Genomic DNA, 16,895 nt, shown 5'->3' on the forward strand with positions numbered 1-16,895 from the left:
TTTACGGGAACATTTCCGTACCTCACATGACATTTCCTGGAAGCCTTGATTGTTCCAAACAGAGATATTAATAAATAGTTGAGTCCTGAAAAAGTGCAAGAGGTTCTTCCGGGCCTGCAAGCACATCTCACACCTTCCCTTTTGACCCCTGAGCAGAGAGTAATGGAATCTCCACGGCTGGGAAAATACCAGGGAAGAGGTACCCTCGCCCGCCACACAGGGGATGGAACCCAGGGGTGCTCTACGCTCTACCACTGAGCTACATCCCCAGCCCTTTTAAACCGTTTTGAGACAGGGTCTCACTTAGTTGTCACAGTCTGGCCTTGAATCTGCAAGTCTCCTGCCTCAGCCTGCAGAGTAGCTGGGATTATGGGGGTGCACTATCGGCGAGAGCCCCCCTTAAGAACCGGCTCCTCACGAAACCCCAGGCTGTGACCTGTTGTGCTGTAATGGAGAACCTCAGAAGATGTTCATGTCCTGAGCCCTGGAATCTGTGAACGTGACCTTATTTGGAAAAAGGAATCCTTGCATAGTTCTCAAGTTAAGGATCTCGAGATGAGATCATCCTAGATTATGAGTGGGCCCTAAGTCTACGGACGGGGGTCCATATGAGATTCACACAGGACATCGACAGACGTGGCCACAAAGGCACAGGCTGGAGTTCTGTGGCCACAAGTCTAGGGACACCCAGAGCCACCAGGAGCTGGAAGAGACTAGGAACAGATTTTCTCCCAGAGCTCTGAGGTGGAGAGCAGCCCAGCCCACCTTGACTTTGGACTTCTGGCCAAACACACTTGAGTTGGTTCAACAGCCAAGTCCTGGGCAGTTTGCTACAGCAGCCCTAGGAAACCAACATAGGGTCTTCCATTTCAAGGATGCACAGGGCCTGAGATCTAACATCAATTGGAATGTGCCAAAATCAAGGCCAAGTGTAGATCAAGCCAGCACAAAGCAGCCCACGCTGGCAAAAGCAGAACAAACTGGCTCAGGCTGTATCAAATCATCTTAAGTGGCTGCAACACTCCTCACCCTGCAGTGATGGGCGGACTGGAGGTAGGAAGCAGCTTTGAGCCCTGGCTCCGCACACCTGCAAGCTGGGGCGTGTTTTTAAACTCTCAATGCCTCGGTTTCTCCTCAGTAAAATGAAGGATTGGTGAGGATTGTGTGAGTTCACAGATGGAAGGCACCTGGAACGGGCGATTCTCAGCACAAAATAAGAGTCCGCTATTATCAGATGCACCCAAATGGAAGCAGACACCGCCCCACTCTGACCAGCCCCGTGGACTCAAGTGTGTTTCAGTGGCCCCCCAGGGAAACTCAGCTGAAATAGTAGGAACCGGCACAAACCTCCTGAGTCAACGCGTTAAAACCAGATTTAACCAGTCAAAACGGTCTGGAAGGGGAGCCTGCTGTCACAGGGACTCCCCAGCCTCCGTGCACATCAGTTTGAGAAGCAGCAAACAGCCTCCCCGCTCCCCCCCCCCAGCACCCTGGGAGCCACTCGGGGAGCAGACAGATGCACTTCCCTGTCGGAAACAGAACCGGCAGTGTGATTGCTGCTTGAAGAAACACTCAGATTCCTCTGTCAGCTCAAGGCTCAAATAGCAGAGCCCAGCTTCACACCAATTAAACAAGAGACGGGTCATTTCAGTCCAGGATCCCGAGGGGCTCGGAAAACCAGGGGGAAGAAGCGGAGCCAGAGGCTGAGAGCATCTAGGTGACCAAAGACCTCCCTCTGGCCCAGGAGAGGAAGTCCAGGAGCTCAGTGGCACCTGGGCTGGGAGGCAGGTGGGGACCAGAGGCAGAGGCAGCAGAGGGCCACCTCCTCCAGTGGACACAAGGACACTTGGAATCTTGGCCCTTTCTCCAGGGGTGTGCCCTCCACAGAGCACCAGGGATACCCCAGCATCACTGCTACGTCCTGGTGAGGGCAGAGGCTGTGGAGCCGCAGGGCAGTCCTGGCTGGATGGACAGCAGTCCCCTTGCAGTCACAACCAGAAGCAGGGAAGGTAAGGACAGTCCCCGGGAAATCGTCTCCCCTGACATCACCACGGAGGTGTTTAGGAGGTGTTGAGGTCAAGGCCAGGGCCCTCAGTTACCAGTCCTGGCTCTGCCTCTGACACGCTGCAGTGTGACCTTGGGCAGGTCACCATCCCTCCTGGGCCTCACTAACCCACATCTGAAATGACGAAGTGTCCCCCATGGTCACCAAGGGTGTGAAGCGCATAGAAATCCAAGAGATCATTCAGTTTGACTCTCTCGCGTGCAACCGAAGGGACAGTCATAGAAAGTTCCACAGTGACAGGGGAAGACAGGGAGCTGTCCTTGTCATCTATTGTCCATCTACTGTGGATGATGAAGTCCCTTTCCTGCATCCCAGCACGATGTCATGGCCTGGGCCTGGGTGTTGGACATGGGTCTCTCACTCCTCCCCCCCTGGCCCCATAGGGATAATCATCCTTGGTTCACAGGCGAGAAAACAGTTCCAGAGGGAAGACACAGCTATTTGAATCCTGGTCTCTAGGGCAGAAGGGAGAAGGGCAAATGCCAGAGATCAAAGGTTGCGCGTCACCCAGAACCAACCCATGGAAGCGAGAAGAGCAAGGCTGCAGGCTCCGGAAGAGGCTGTGGGGACAGGATCTCGTGGGTTCCTTTCAAAACAATCATTCTTATTTGATTTTTTTCATCCATTAGTATGTTCTTATGGTTCAAAAAGTATATATTTTAAAAGCTTACAATAAAAGTCTCTCCGGGCGGGTGCAGCTCAGCGGTAGAGCACTTGCCCAGCAAGTCCAGGGCTTGGGGTTCCATCCCCAGCATGGCAAAGCCAAAAAAATATCGTTCCCATTCTGACTCCGTGTTGCCACCCCCTACTTTTTCTTAGCATCTCCTGTATTCTTTCAGAGTTTCTTTTTTTGGTACTAGGGATTGAACCCAGGGACACTTTGCCACTGAGCTACATTCCCAGCCCTTCTTTTATGACACAGGGTCTCACTGAGATGCTTAGGCCTCCACAAATTGCTGAAGACCTCAAACTCGTGATCCTCCTGCCTCAGCCTCCCAGGCCGCTGGACCATAGGCATGTGCCACTGTGCGAGGCAAGCTCAGTTCTTCTTCTTGACCGAATTTGGTTGCTCGGGGTTGTAGAGCTGAGGCCCCTGCTGTCTTGCTGGCTAGAAGCTGGAGGCCTCCCTCAGCCCCCAGAGGGCAACCGCAGTCCTTGTCACGCAGCTCCCTCCGACTTGGAGCCAGAGATGACACAATGCATCTTTCTCATGCTTCAAATCTCTGACCTCTGCCACGGAGAACGCCCTACTTTTAAAGGACTCACCTGATCAGGTTTTACCCACCCAGGGTCATCTCCCTATCTCTAGGGACACGGGACCTAACTTACATTAGCAAAATCCCTTTGGCCATTTCGTTGAGTTCAGCCTCAGCGTATTCATAGATCCCACCTACACAGGGTAGGGGACCACCCAAGGATGAAGGCAGTAGGGGTCACCTCAGTGCCATCTCTCCCCATGGGGGTTTGGTCCAGTAGTAACAGCATGCCTGCCTCTCCACATGCTGCCTAAAGAATGTTATCAAGGCTGGATGTCTGCCAATCTGATAGGTGAAAAATGAACCCTCAACATATTTTAAATTTATGATTATCTGCTTTTGAATAAGACTGAGCATTTCTTCAAAAGCATAAGAGCCACTTCTCTTTTTTTTTAATGGCTTCTAGTTTTAAGACCTTTCTAACTCCAAAATTAATTAGAAACCCTCCCATGTTTTCTTGTCTTTTCGTTTGGTACTGGGGGTTGGACCCAGGAGGACTTTACCACTGAGCTACATCCCCAGACCTTTTTATTTTATTTTTTTATTTGGAGACAGGGCCCTTGCTAAGTTTCTGAGGCTGGCCTTGAAACTGCGATCCTCCTGCTTCAGCCTCCCAAGTCGCTGTGATTACAGGTGTGTGTCACTGCACCTGACTCCTGGTTTCATTTTTTTATCCACTGGTTCTTGGAGCTAGAAGCTTCTCTTATTTTTCTCAGCAATGACCACAAAGTTGGACCCCCCCACCCCAAGGCCTGGGGTCTGGGGTGGAGAAAGGAGCTGTGACCACGGTGGAGCCCCTGAGTGTTGATTCTGGCGCTTCCTCCAGCACTCATGGCACCCTGGGCTGGCAGAGGGGTCCAGAGTTGAGGGGCGCCCTTCCTGCCTGGGTAGCTTGGGATCTGGGAGTTGGGCAAGCCCATGGCCAGGCTGCCAGGGACAGAACCAGGCTGGGAGCCCAGGGAGCGAGATTGAGATGGGGGGATTGAGATGGGGGCGTTCAGGAGGCTCCCCCGAAGAGCTGGTGTGTAAGCTGAGCCTAAGGACGAGGGGGAAGGTGGTAACTGGGGAGGGAGGCACCTCAGTGCAGGGAGCAAGGACCTGGAGGTGGGAAAACCAGCCCCAAACCCAGCCCGAGAGGGTTCCGCAGACCACCAGTCCTCAAGGACAGGAAGCAGGTGAGGCTCATCTCTGTGCCAGAGGAGGCATCAGCCAGTATGGTAAGTGAAATGAAGCGGAGGGGAAACAGGTTTTGAATCCCAAGCTAAAGCATTTTCTCTTTATTCCGACCGTGAGAAGCCAAGAAGGAAGCGTGGGCGGGTTGTCGTGGCAGAACCTGGGCATTCTCTGCGCGCCACTGCCCCCTTGTGGCTATCATAGGAATTCTCCATGACCCGCCTCCAGCGTCAGGTCTAAGCAGAGGAAATTCCAGAACTAAAGGGGAAAAGGAGGGCGAGTCGCCTAAGAGAACTGAAAGACCACGAAGTCCTGAGTCCAGGGGGCACTCATATATCCAGCTCTGAATTTGTATGTAAATATGAAAAAATCAAGTCTCAAAGAGTACTGCCAGGGAGTGAAGAGAACTCTAGATCTGGTGATAAGACAGCCCTGTCTGCAGCCTGGCTTGTTGCTTCCTGGTTGAAAGATTCTGGGCAGTTGGTTACTGTTTCCATCTCTATAGACTGCGGCCTGGAGTCTGGCTGCCTTCTCTTTTCTGGGAAGGCCAGTGTTATTCAGATGGGTCCTCCCACTGACAGCAGTTAAAGGTGCTGAGATACTGGCATAGCCAGGGGTTAGGAGTTACCAGACCAGAACTGAAAACAGCAACCTAGATAAGCCAAGCAGGAAATTCACTTTTATTCTGAGGACATTTCTGAATCTGGCCAATAGGAACTAGCGTTTGGATGGGTCCCTTGGGCAAAGGGCGCAGATACAAATCCAGAGCACAGAGAAGCAGATCAAATAGAAGACCCTCCCCAATGAGCTGGGATTCCAAAGAGCCACACTCTCAGAAGTAAACCAGCCCCCAGAATGACCTAGCTTGTATCTCCTGGGTGCTCTGTGATTTTAAGCCTTGAATTTGTTCCCAGACTGTTTGTGCCTCAGGCTCCTGGAAGAAGAAATGGAAATCCTCCTTGAAGGTGAGTTCCTTCAGTGTGGGCTCCAGGTTAGTCACACAATGGCAAGCACTCGGTGAAGACAGCGAAGCACACAGAGAGGGGAACAGACCCCCATGGCAAGAACCAGAAGAAGCAAGAGACAATAAAACCCATAAAGGACTGAAACGTGAATTATTTCACATAGACTATAAAACGGCGATTCTTCTTCTTTTTTTTCTTTCTTTTTTTTTTTTTTTAATATTTTTAGTTGTAGATGGGAACACAATACTTTATTATTTATTTTTATGTGGTGCTGAGGATCAAACCCAGTGCCTCACACATGCAAGGCAAGCGCTGTACCACTGAGCTACAATCCCAGCCCAAAACGGTGATAAATATAATCTTAAATAAGCAAAAGACTAGCTTGAAAATATTTCATGAAACAGGGAAATGATAAAAAGTGTGAAACATGGGAAACTATAAAAAGTAACAGTAGGGCTGAGGATATACCTCAATTGGTAGAGTGCTTGCCTTGCATGCACAAGGCCCTGGGTTCAATCCCCAGCAACACACACACACACACACACACACACACACTAACAGTAGAAAAGAGATTTTAACTTCCAGAAATGAACAATATAATAATTAGAAAATCAAAAGGAAGTTTAAAGCAGATTGGATATAGCTGAAAAGAGAATTGGTGAACTGGAAGAAAAGCCAGAAGAAATGATCCAGAATGAGCATGAGAGACAGGAGGAAAAAAAAAATAAAATATAATACAGAAGAAAGCATTAAAGACCTGGAGAATAAATGAGAATCATCTAACATTTATTTAACTAGAACTTTAGAAAGAGAGAACAAATGGGAAAGACATGATATTTGAAGGATTGGTAACTGAAAATTTCCCAGAACTGATACATCATCAATCTACAGATTAAAAAACCCAAGCAAATTCCAAGCCAGACACACACACACATACACACACACACACTTGTATTTATAAGTATATTTAATTTACATTCAGAAAGACCTACATACTGTATGGTTCCAACTATGTAACATTCTGGAAAAGGCAAAACCATGAAAAGGGTAAAGAGATCAGTGGCCATCAGGGGCTGGGGGTGGGAGGACGGATAGGTGAGTGCACAGAGTTCTTAGGATAGTGAAAGCTTTTAGTTTGACACTGTAATGGTATACACATGTTATACATTTGTGAAAAGCCATAGAATGTACACAATGAAGAGTGGTTCTTTGAAAAGATTAATAAAGTGGCCGGGTATGGTGGCACCACCTGTAATCTCAGCCACCTGGGAGGCTGTGGCAAGAGGATCCCAAGTTCAAAGCCTGTCTCAGCAACTTAGTGAAGACCTTAGCACCTTAGTGAGGCCTATTGTCTCAAAATGAAAAATAAAATGGGCTGGGGATGTGCTCGATGGTTAAGAGCCCCTGAGTTCAATCCCTAGTACAAAAAAAGAAAAAGAAAAAGAAAAGAAAAGAAAAGAAAGAAAGAAAAAAAATTAATAAAATGGATAAACCCCTAGCAAGAATGAAGGGGGTGGGTGGGCAAATGTTGCCTAATATTAGGATGAAAGAATATCACTCCCGGGGCTGGGGCTGGGGCTCAGTGGTAGAGTGCTTGCCTAGCATGGGTGAAGCATTGACTTTAATTCTCAGCACTGCATATAAATAAATGAATAAAATAAAGGCCCATTAACATCTAAATTTTTTAGTTGTCAATGGACCTTTATTTATTTTTATGTGGTGCTGAGAATCAAACCCAGGGCCTCACGCATGCTAGGCAAGCGCTCTACCACTGAACCACAACCCCAGCCCCTAAATTTTTTTTTTTTTTAAAAGAAAGAATATCACTCCAGATTCTACACATAAAAACAATAGATTTTAAAAATTCCTTGAAAGAAACAACTTAGCAAAACTAACAGAAAGAAATAGAAAATCTAAATAAGTTCTACATCAATTGAAGAAAAATTTCTAACAAAGATTACTCCAGTTCAAGTGGCTTTAAGGAAAAAATAACACCAACTTCTACAAACTCCTTCACAGTGTGAGGGAAGAAAGATCACTTCCCAATATACTTTATGAGGTCAGCATAAGCCTAACACCAAATCAGGTAAAGACCTTGTTTTTAAAAACCACAAAGCAATATCCTTTATAAACATAGTTGCAGAAATCCCTAACAAAATATTAGCAAATCAAATTAGTTACATATAAAAAGGACAGAAATATCATGAGCAAATGGAGTTTACCCTAGAAATTTAAGATTCGTTTAATGGTCAAAAATCAATTATTGTAATTTACTATCAAAAAAGACAAAATAATCTCAAATGAATCCAGGAAAAAAATGTTAAGTCAGGCAGATTGCAAATTCAAGGCCAGCCTGGGTGACTTAGCAAGAACTAAACAAGTTAGAGAAATCCTGTCTCCAAAAAAAAAAAAAAATGGTCTGGGATGAGCTCAGTGGTAAATTGCCTCTGGGTTAAAGTCTCAGATCCCTCAAATAAATAAATAAATAAAATTTAAAAATAAATAAAAGGGTCTAGGAGTGTAGCTTAGTGGCTACTAAGTACCAAATCCCAGTACCAAAAAAAAAAAAAAAAATCAACACCCACTTATTATTTAGAAAGCAAAACAACATACACACACGCACACACACACACACTCAGTCTTAACAAGCTAGGAATAGAAAATAACTTCTAATAAAAGACATTCATGAAACATTTATAGCTAACATCATATTTAATTAATAGAGAAACACTGAACAGGTTTTCACTCAGATTCCCTAAGGCAAATATTTTTCTTATCCCTTCTATTCAGCATTATTTTGGAAAGTGCGGCCAGTCCCATAGTTGAGAAAAAGAAATAAAAGATATAAATGCAGGGTGGGGGTGGGGGGAGCAGTGTGAAATGGTCATTTTTCCACATCACATGATTGGGTGGATAGTAAATATGTGGATTCTACTCCCTCCATCTGCGCCCCCTCCAAAAAAACAACCCTACTAAAATTAAAAGTGAATTCATCAGGGGTCACAGATACAAAACTAACATACAAACCCAAACTTTGTATTCATACCACAATCAACTGGAAGGTGAAACTAAAATATTGTTTGTAATAGTAAATACAGAGTCAGTGGGGTTTTAACTGTCTTCTAACAAGGGGCCAAGTTAATTCAGTGGGGGAAAGAAAACACTTCATAAACCATGTTGGAGACATCGAGTGTTCACTTGAAAAAAAAAGTGAATCTTGGAGCTGGAGGCGCAGATCGGTGGTAAGATGCTTGCCTAGCATGCACAATATTATTTACTATGTTATTTATTTATATTATTTACTATTATGTTATATTATTTATTGTATAAATAATAATAATTTCAATTCCTATTTCTTCCACAAATAAAAAATTAATTTGCCATATAAACCCAAATGAAGGGGGCTGGGGTTGTGGCTCAATGGTACAGCGCTTGCCTAGCATGTGTGAGGCACTGGGTTTGATCCTCAGCACCACATAAAAATAAACGGATAGAATGGGGGCATTCTGTCCATCTACAACTAAAAAAAAATTAAAAATAAAACCCCAAATGAAAAAGTTAGAACCCAAAAACACACAAGAAGAAAACACAAAGGATATCTTTACGACCTTGGGGTTGGTGAAAGTTTTCTTAGAACCCAAAAGGACTGTCTGTAAGAGAAAAATATTACACACTGAACTTCATCACAATAAAAACTGTGTTCTCTCAAGAGATACCTTTAGCCAGGTGTAAATGTCGCACAGCCGTAATCCCAGCAACTCAGGAGGCTGAGGCAGGAGGATTGCAAGTTCAAGGCCAGCCTCAGCAACTTAGCAAGGCCCTCAGCAACTGAGTGACCCTGTCTCAAAATAAAAAGTAAAAAGATGGGGTATGGGATGTATTTCAGCATCCCTGTGTTCAATCCCCAGGAGAGAGAGGGGGTAGGGCGCGGAGAGAGAGAGGAGACAGACACCTTTTAAGAAAGTGAAGAGGCAAAGTACAGGCTTGGAAAAATGCACACGGTCCATCTGACAAACAGCTTGTTTTCAGAGCATACACAGAGCTGTGTGATATAAAAAAGATGATCCAATTAGAAACGGATGAAAGACTGTGGTCGACTTGCACTGGGGCGCCTTGGGTAAGCTCTCACAGCCAAAAAACAGAGCTGCTGGCTGTGAACCCAGCAAAATCATAGATAAGGCCGAGGGTTAGGAAGAAGAGTTCTCACGCACGTTGACCTGGGAGGAGTCACGAGAGTCTGCCAGAGCACAGCTTTGCATGAAAGTCACCACACCTCACGCAAAGAGTACTTCTGGCCCAGCGCTGGGGCGCACGCCTGTAATCCCAGCAGCTGGGGAGGCTGAGACAGGAGGATGGCAAGTTTGAAGCCAGCCTCAGCAACTCGGCGAGACCCTGTCTCAAAATACAAAATAAAAAGGGCTGGGATGTGGCTCCGTGGTTAAGCACCTGGGTTCAATCCCCAGTATAATAATAATAATACTTCTTGACGGACGTCTGCCCAGCAACTGTCCAACCTCAGATGGGTGCCACCTTGGCCACTGAGCCATGTGGCCATCCACACATTTTATGGAATCCTCCCTTCTCCATTGTCTTTAGAAACCTCCCCTTTCCTCAGCCTGCTTGAGTATGGCCCGGGTTCCTGCCGCACCTGCATTCCCTTTGCAAAGCTTTGGGCTTCTCGATTAAACTCCAGCACTCAGTAGAGAATCTCTCTTTGGTTGTCAGCTAGGTTGACAACCCCAGTGAACCACGCACCTGGTGTCCCTGCCCTTGGGTGGTCCCTTCCCTTGTGACTCTGGACTTGGTCATTGGATTTACCTAAGTTGGTGGGACTTGGCTAAGAACTGAAGGACTCAACGAGTAAGCTCCCCCACCTGGTGTGTCGGAGACACCGTGTAACCTGATCTGATGACCCTGATGGGGGACTTCAAAGTCGGGGCACCTGGCCAGCCTCCAGCTGTTGGAGCCATCACAACTAAGACACCAGAGGTGCACGTTAGGTTGTCTTCGATTTCAGCTGCTCTTGATCCTCCAGATGACTACAGCCGACGTCACTCGGAGCAAAGGCCCGGCCCGGATGTGCCCAGTTCAGATCCTGGAACAGCATGTCAATGAATGGCTTTGTCTTAAGCCACTTGTTAGCAGATCATTGAAATAGAAGTTGGACAATCCTTTCACAAAAAAAAAAAAAAAAAAAAGATTTTATGGAAGAGGCCAATAAGCATGAGAAAAGGTATCCAGCCACTTAGTTGTAGGAAAATGTATTAACTTCAAACACAGTAAGATAGTATTTCGTGCCACCACAATGGCTGACATTAAGAAAAGGGTTAACAAATACTATATTTGGAGTAGCTGAGACTTTCACACATCGCTGGTGGGAATGTACAAAACTAGATGAACCCCAGAAAGCTATCAGATTCTCAGAATGCTTTGCATTTATTATTTATCTAACTTATGAACTAGCAATTCCATTTGTGGATATTTACCCAAGACAGCTGGACTGATTTCAAGTTTGAGGCCAAAAATGTACAAGAGGAGAAAGAGAACAGAACACTAGGAGTCTCTGAATACACATCACCTAGATTTGTCAAGAGGAAGAGGAGGAGGAGGAGGAAGACGAGGAGGAGGAGGAGGAGGAGGAGGAACACACTGTGGTGCATGCTTATAATCCCAATGACTTGGGAGGCTAAGGCAGGAGGATTACAAGTTTGAGGCCAGCCTCAGCAACTTAGGGAGACCCTGTCTCAAACTTAAAAATAAACAAACATAAGTCTGATGAAGCCTCTAGATTCAATTGTATACCAGTAAAGGAAATTTGAGGAGAGGGGAAACGGGTATGCAATTGCCAAGGACTGTGGGAAAGAAACTCTTTAAGATGACCATCAAGCTCCACTAACATGAATGATAAGAAGGAAAGAAATGGGAAAGGAAGCAAAGACTAAATAAGATTTGAAGACACAAGTAAACAAACAAGCAAAACTCAGAGTGAATCCAAACAGAAACAAACCCATACGAATAAAACACAGGCAAAGCAGAAGTCAGGGGGACGTTGCTCTTGGGGTACAGAGGGACGGGTGATGCCCAGGAGGGGCACGTGGGGAGTTCCTGGGGTGATCGACAAGCTTTGCCTTCAGACCGGGGTGGTGGGTACTGGGGCCTTTGCCTTATGGTGGCTGGATCCACTGTACAGACATCTGCTTGTTGTGATTGCCCGCATTTGTGTTAGGTTTAATCATCAAATGGTTTTACAAACAGAATCATCCTGACTACTCACTGAACAGGAAGATTCCTGGTTTTCACTCAGAGATTTTATTCTGTTTATCTGGATAATTTCTGCAAATTGCCGGATTTCAGTCGCTCCCAGGTGTACTGACCCAGCATTCTGAGCAACACCGAGGAGGGGTCAGGGCCAGGGAAAGACTTTGTGCAGACAGGTCCCTCCGGTCAGCGTGGGTGATGGGTCAGAGGAGCTGGAGGCTGACCCCCAAGGTCAGAAGAGATGACAAAGAGGTGGCAGTGGAGGAGTGGCATTGAGATGAGATGAACTGCAGATGCCAGAGATGATACAGATACAGCTTCAGAAAGGGTTTCAAATTCCCAATAGACATTAGCCTTTGGGATTTCAATATAAAATCTGAACTCCAGGATATGCACGTGTATTCCTAAAACCACACATTGTTCTGTATTTGCCCTAACACTTTGCTTATGTTTAAAAAAATGACTGACCACTGTAATAAATAAACATTTTTCCTTGAAAGGAAAGGTTACACTAAAAATTTCAGGAACTTTCTGTTTGAAACAACTCATAAAATAACAAATGCATGGCTTATTGTTATAGAAGCCAATTTACAATAACAAGATGATTTATTTCCACAATGTGTAAAAATGACCTCTACATAACATAGACATTTAATAAAAGAAGGAAACATGGCCTCAAAGTAAATGCCAAACGAAAATTTTCTTTAAAATTGAATGATGACATTACACATGTTTACTTTGGAGAGAGGGGATTGGGGATTGAACCCAGGAATATTTTACCACTGAGCTACATCCCCAGGCTTTTTAATTTTTTATTTTGAGAGAGGCTCTCCCTAAGTTGCTGAGGGTGTTGCTAAATGGCTAAGGCTGGCCTTGAACTTGATTCTCCTGCTTCGGCCTCCGGAGTCACTAGATTACAGGAACACAGTCCCATGCCTGGCTCAGTGTTTACCACTTTAAAAAGTTATTCTTAAAATTAAAGTTTAAAACACACAAAGTGTTAATTGCCATATTCAAGTTTCTCTACCCCCACCCCCTTTGTCTTTTTTTCTTTCTTTTTGGGGGGTGTGGGCGGTGCTGGGGCTGGGGTCTGACGCACGCCAGGCAAGCGCTCTTCCATTGAGTTCCCCAGCCTTCATTCCATATTTCAGACACAGACATTTTTATTTCATTTTCATTGAGGCTGGGTAAATTGTTAGACCGTGTCCAAACACATCTTCAAGTTGGGTTATTACAGTGCATGCGGCTTCATATAATTTCCCCTTTTTTAAGGAGAAAATGTTTTGCTTTAAAAAGAACAATAACCTATAGGGAATATTCATATGCTGCAAAACACCAGCTAACATAATGGGCTAGCATTTGAGCAGCATGTGGAAATTGCCAATTTAGGGGCCTATCTTACTTCCACAACTTACTTCTCGGAACACCATTCATAGCATTTGAATAAAGCACACTCATACAGTATATACACCAACTTATAAATATTCATCTTATTTGCAAGAATAGCTCACCATTAGCAGTAGACAGGGTCCCAAACATGTTTACAACTCAGCAATAGCTACAAGCAAGACTAATTGCATCTCAGCCAAGTCTCTGACACATTGGCTCCTGTGCCCTGCCCGGAAATATGGAGCTTGACCTTTGTCCCTGAAGGACAGTATTTCCTGCTTTAGTTTTTGACATAATGTCTATGGGTTCCTTCAAACCAGGAACATATTTTTGTTGGTTGTTAAGCTTCAATTTTCACAAGAAAATAAAAACAGTTTTCCCGGCCACCAGAGTCACACAAGCCAAGAGAGGAGAGTTTCAAGGACCTGGGGTCAGCTGAGCAGGGACTGAGCCACAGCATCACCATCCCTGGAGAACATTCTTCTTTTATTTTTTGGTACGAGGGATTGAATCCAGGGGGTACTTAACCGTGGAGCCACATCCTCAGCTCTTTTTATTTTTTTATTTTGAGACAGGGTCTCCTTAAGCTGCTTGGGGCCTCGCTAAACTGCTGAGGCTATCTTTGAACTTGCAATCCTCCTGCCTCAGCCAATTCACTGGGATTACAGGCATGCACCACCACACCCAACTCCCGGAGAACATTCTACAGAGATCTCTCCTTGGACAGCTGTGGGCTGAGACATGGGCCTTCCCTGGACCCACCTAAGCCTTTCAGCCCCTCGGGTCTTGGCACTGGGGCTTCTTTCAGGGCTGTCTCCCCAGATGCCTTCTCCAGGCAGAATTCCACTGTGGCACCCATCACGACCTGTCATGCTCTTGGTTATTATCTGTCCCTCCCCTACCCACACGGAATGTCCATGCTAACAAGAATGGCCTCTCCCCTCTGATTCCAGCACAATCTCAGTGCCTGCTCATCTATGGCACAGAGTAGACGTTCAATGAATAACAGCAACAAAGAGATGAATGGATGGAAAGGGCAGGACTCCCCAGCGCTTAGTGGCCAGGTGTTGGCTGAGCATGCATGTAGCTCGGGTTTGGTTCCCAACACTGCAAAAATAGGAACCAAATGAAAATCTGTAACACAAACAATCCCCACCCCCACCCCTGCGCCCCCCCCCCACACACACACCTCCAGCCCTTTTCAACCTGCCACGGTTGGTTAGCAAATCCCGAGCTCCACTTGTGTGCAACACGGAGTGAGGCCAGTGGGGGGCAGCAAGTCCCTATGGATGAATGGTGACATGGCTTCCACCGACCAGAGCACAAGTATCAAAAGTTTAATCCCTCAGGAGCCAGGAGAATTGCTTATTTTCACCACGTGGGACTCGGGGCTTGCTTATACACAGGGAGCAAGCCTTGAAGCCCCGAACCCAGAACACTGAAGCATTGGATTTCAAATTGTTCCCTGACTCGGCGATGACCCAGGGCCAGCGGCTCTGCACAGTGGCGTCCCTCTAAGTCTGCAGCGGGTGACAGCTGCAAATGGGTGGCATGCCATGCCAGGCACGGCAAAGCTTTGAGGGCTGCGGGGACCGCGGGGTGGCACCTTGTATGGAGCCTGACCTGCATAGACCCCAGGGCTACTTCGTGCTTTAAGCCGCCCCTACCTCCCTGGGCTCTGCCCCACCTTCCACCCGCTCTGCGCCTGCTGGGTGACCGGGCTCAGTCCCCCACTTCTCAGCACACTGGTCACAGCTGAGGGTTCCCTCCTGGGAATAGTTCTACTCTTAGTTCCGCAACTCTTTCTTCTTTGATGGTCTCTTTGGTTCCAGAAATTCAAAGGTCATCCAATAGAAATCATGCCCGTGTGTGTCACATTGTTGTACCTTACCCATCTGGAGGCCTGACTGGCTTCTCAAATGAAACTTGTCCAAAACTGAACTCTGGATTTCAGCACTCCTAACCTGTTCTCTTCCAGGTCCCCAGGAGCATAAGGGCAACTGTGGCCCCAAACCCTGGAGTTGAACTTGACTCCTCTTTCCTCAAAGACCTCATCTGATTCCTCAGCAGAGGCTCTTGGCTCAGCCTTTCAGGTACACGCTGACCCTGATTGTGTCCCACCCCTCCACAGGTGTGCCTAGAGTAACACCAGGCAAAAGAGCCCTCGTATTGTTATCAAGAGGATGGATGATGGACAGGCAGGTGAATGGATGGATGTATAAATGGATGGATGGTGGATGGGTGGATGGTGGATGGTGGGTGGGTGGGTGGATAGCTAGATGATGCATGGGTGGATGTAGATAATGAATGGGTGGGTGAGTGGATGGGTGGATAGGTGGATGGGTGATAAATGGATTGGTATATGATGGATGGATGATGGATGGATGGATGGATGGATGATGGATGGGCAGGTGGATGGATGGATCATTATCCACAATCCCTCAGGACAGCACCCACAGGGAAAAAATAAAAACACACCCATCTCTTGCACCAGAATACAGCTTTATATTTTCCCTAAAGCCCACTTATATCTGTTTTTTCAAACACCTCTGAGGGTTAGAGGTGGACACTTCCACACCCAATTTGAAGGCCCCAAGGAGAACCAAGTGAGAAGCACAGTGTCCGGCAGGCTCTCGGGTCCCTCCAGCTCCCACGGGAGGCGTTCACCGCCCACCTTGTCCTCAGGTTCAGGGGGTGAATGTTCTTCAGCCCAAGAAGGACTTCTGGCCTTGACCGGGCTGAGGTGCCAATGGCAGGACTGGTGGCACCGTCTCCAGCAGGAGAACTGTCTTCAGAGGCTGTGGGTCCAAGAAGGCTCTCCTCAGGCGAGCTGGGGGACAGCCAGGCCCACCCCCTCTCACTGCAGGTGGGCATCCTGAGGTTCCTACCCTCCCCTCGGCCACTGTCCTTCCCTGCAGCATACATATTTTTTGAGCTTAAAACCCCACATATTATTTATTTATTTTGGTACCAGAGAATGAACCAGGGGCACTTAACCACTGAGCCACATCCCTAGCCCTTTTAATGTTTTATTTTGACACAGGGTCTTGTTAAGTTGCTGAGGCTGCTCTTGAACTTTCAGTCCTCCTCCCTCAGCCTCCTGAGGGGCTGGGATTACAGATGTGAACCACCACTCCTGGCCCCACATTTTAATTTGAACATGAAAAGTGTTGTACTTTAGAGTCGTCTGTGGCCACACCTCATGCATCCAAACTCCCAATCTGAGGGTCCTCTGAGGTCGAGGCCAGGTCTGAGGCAGCTCTGGCCTGGGCCCTCAGCTGTGTGGCCAGGTGCTACCCATGCCCTCTGAGGTTGCCCAGACTGTGGGGCGGTGGGTAGTCTCTGGAAGGCCCTGCCCAGCCACAGGCCGGGCCCTGGACATGAATGGTCCTTGGGAGGATTGACATTATCTTCCTTAATTCTCTCAACATCCCTGTGAGAGGGAAACTACTGTCCTCCCTTCACAGAAGGGGAAACTGAGGCTCTGACCATATGCCAGCTCATGGTAGAGCCTGGATTGACTCCAGGCCAGTCTGACGATGAAGCCAGAGCTCTCACGCTCTGGGGGAGGCATCTCCAGTCCATGTAAACCCTCTCAGCAGCAGTACAGGGGCCACTAACCAGACAGAAGGAGGAAGGAAAGAAACCTAGGGTCCTGTCAGCGCCCTGGGCCTCGCTGCAGGGCACATGTGTTGTAGTGGGCAGGTTCCTCAGCCCTCCCAGGACCCACGGTGGGGCAGGAGCAGGGAGGGGCGGGCCCAGGGAGCAGCTTGGGCCTCAGGCCTGCTG

This window comes from Callospermophilus lateralis, chromosome 7 (genome assembly GCF_048772815.1).
Source record: "Callospermophilus lateralis isolate mCalLat2 chromosome 7, mCalLat2.hap1, whole genome shotgun sequence".
Classification (NCBI taxonomy): Eukaryota; Metazoa; Chordata; class Mammalia; order Rodentia; family Sciuridae; genus Callospermophilus; species Callospermophilus lateralis.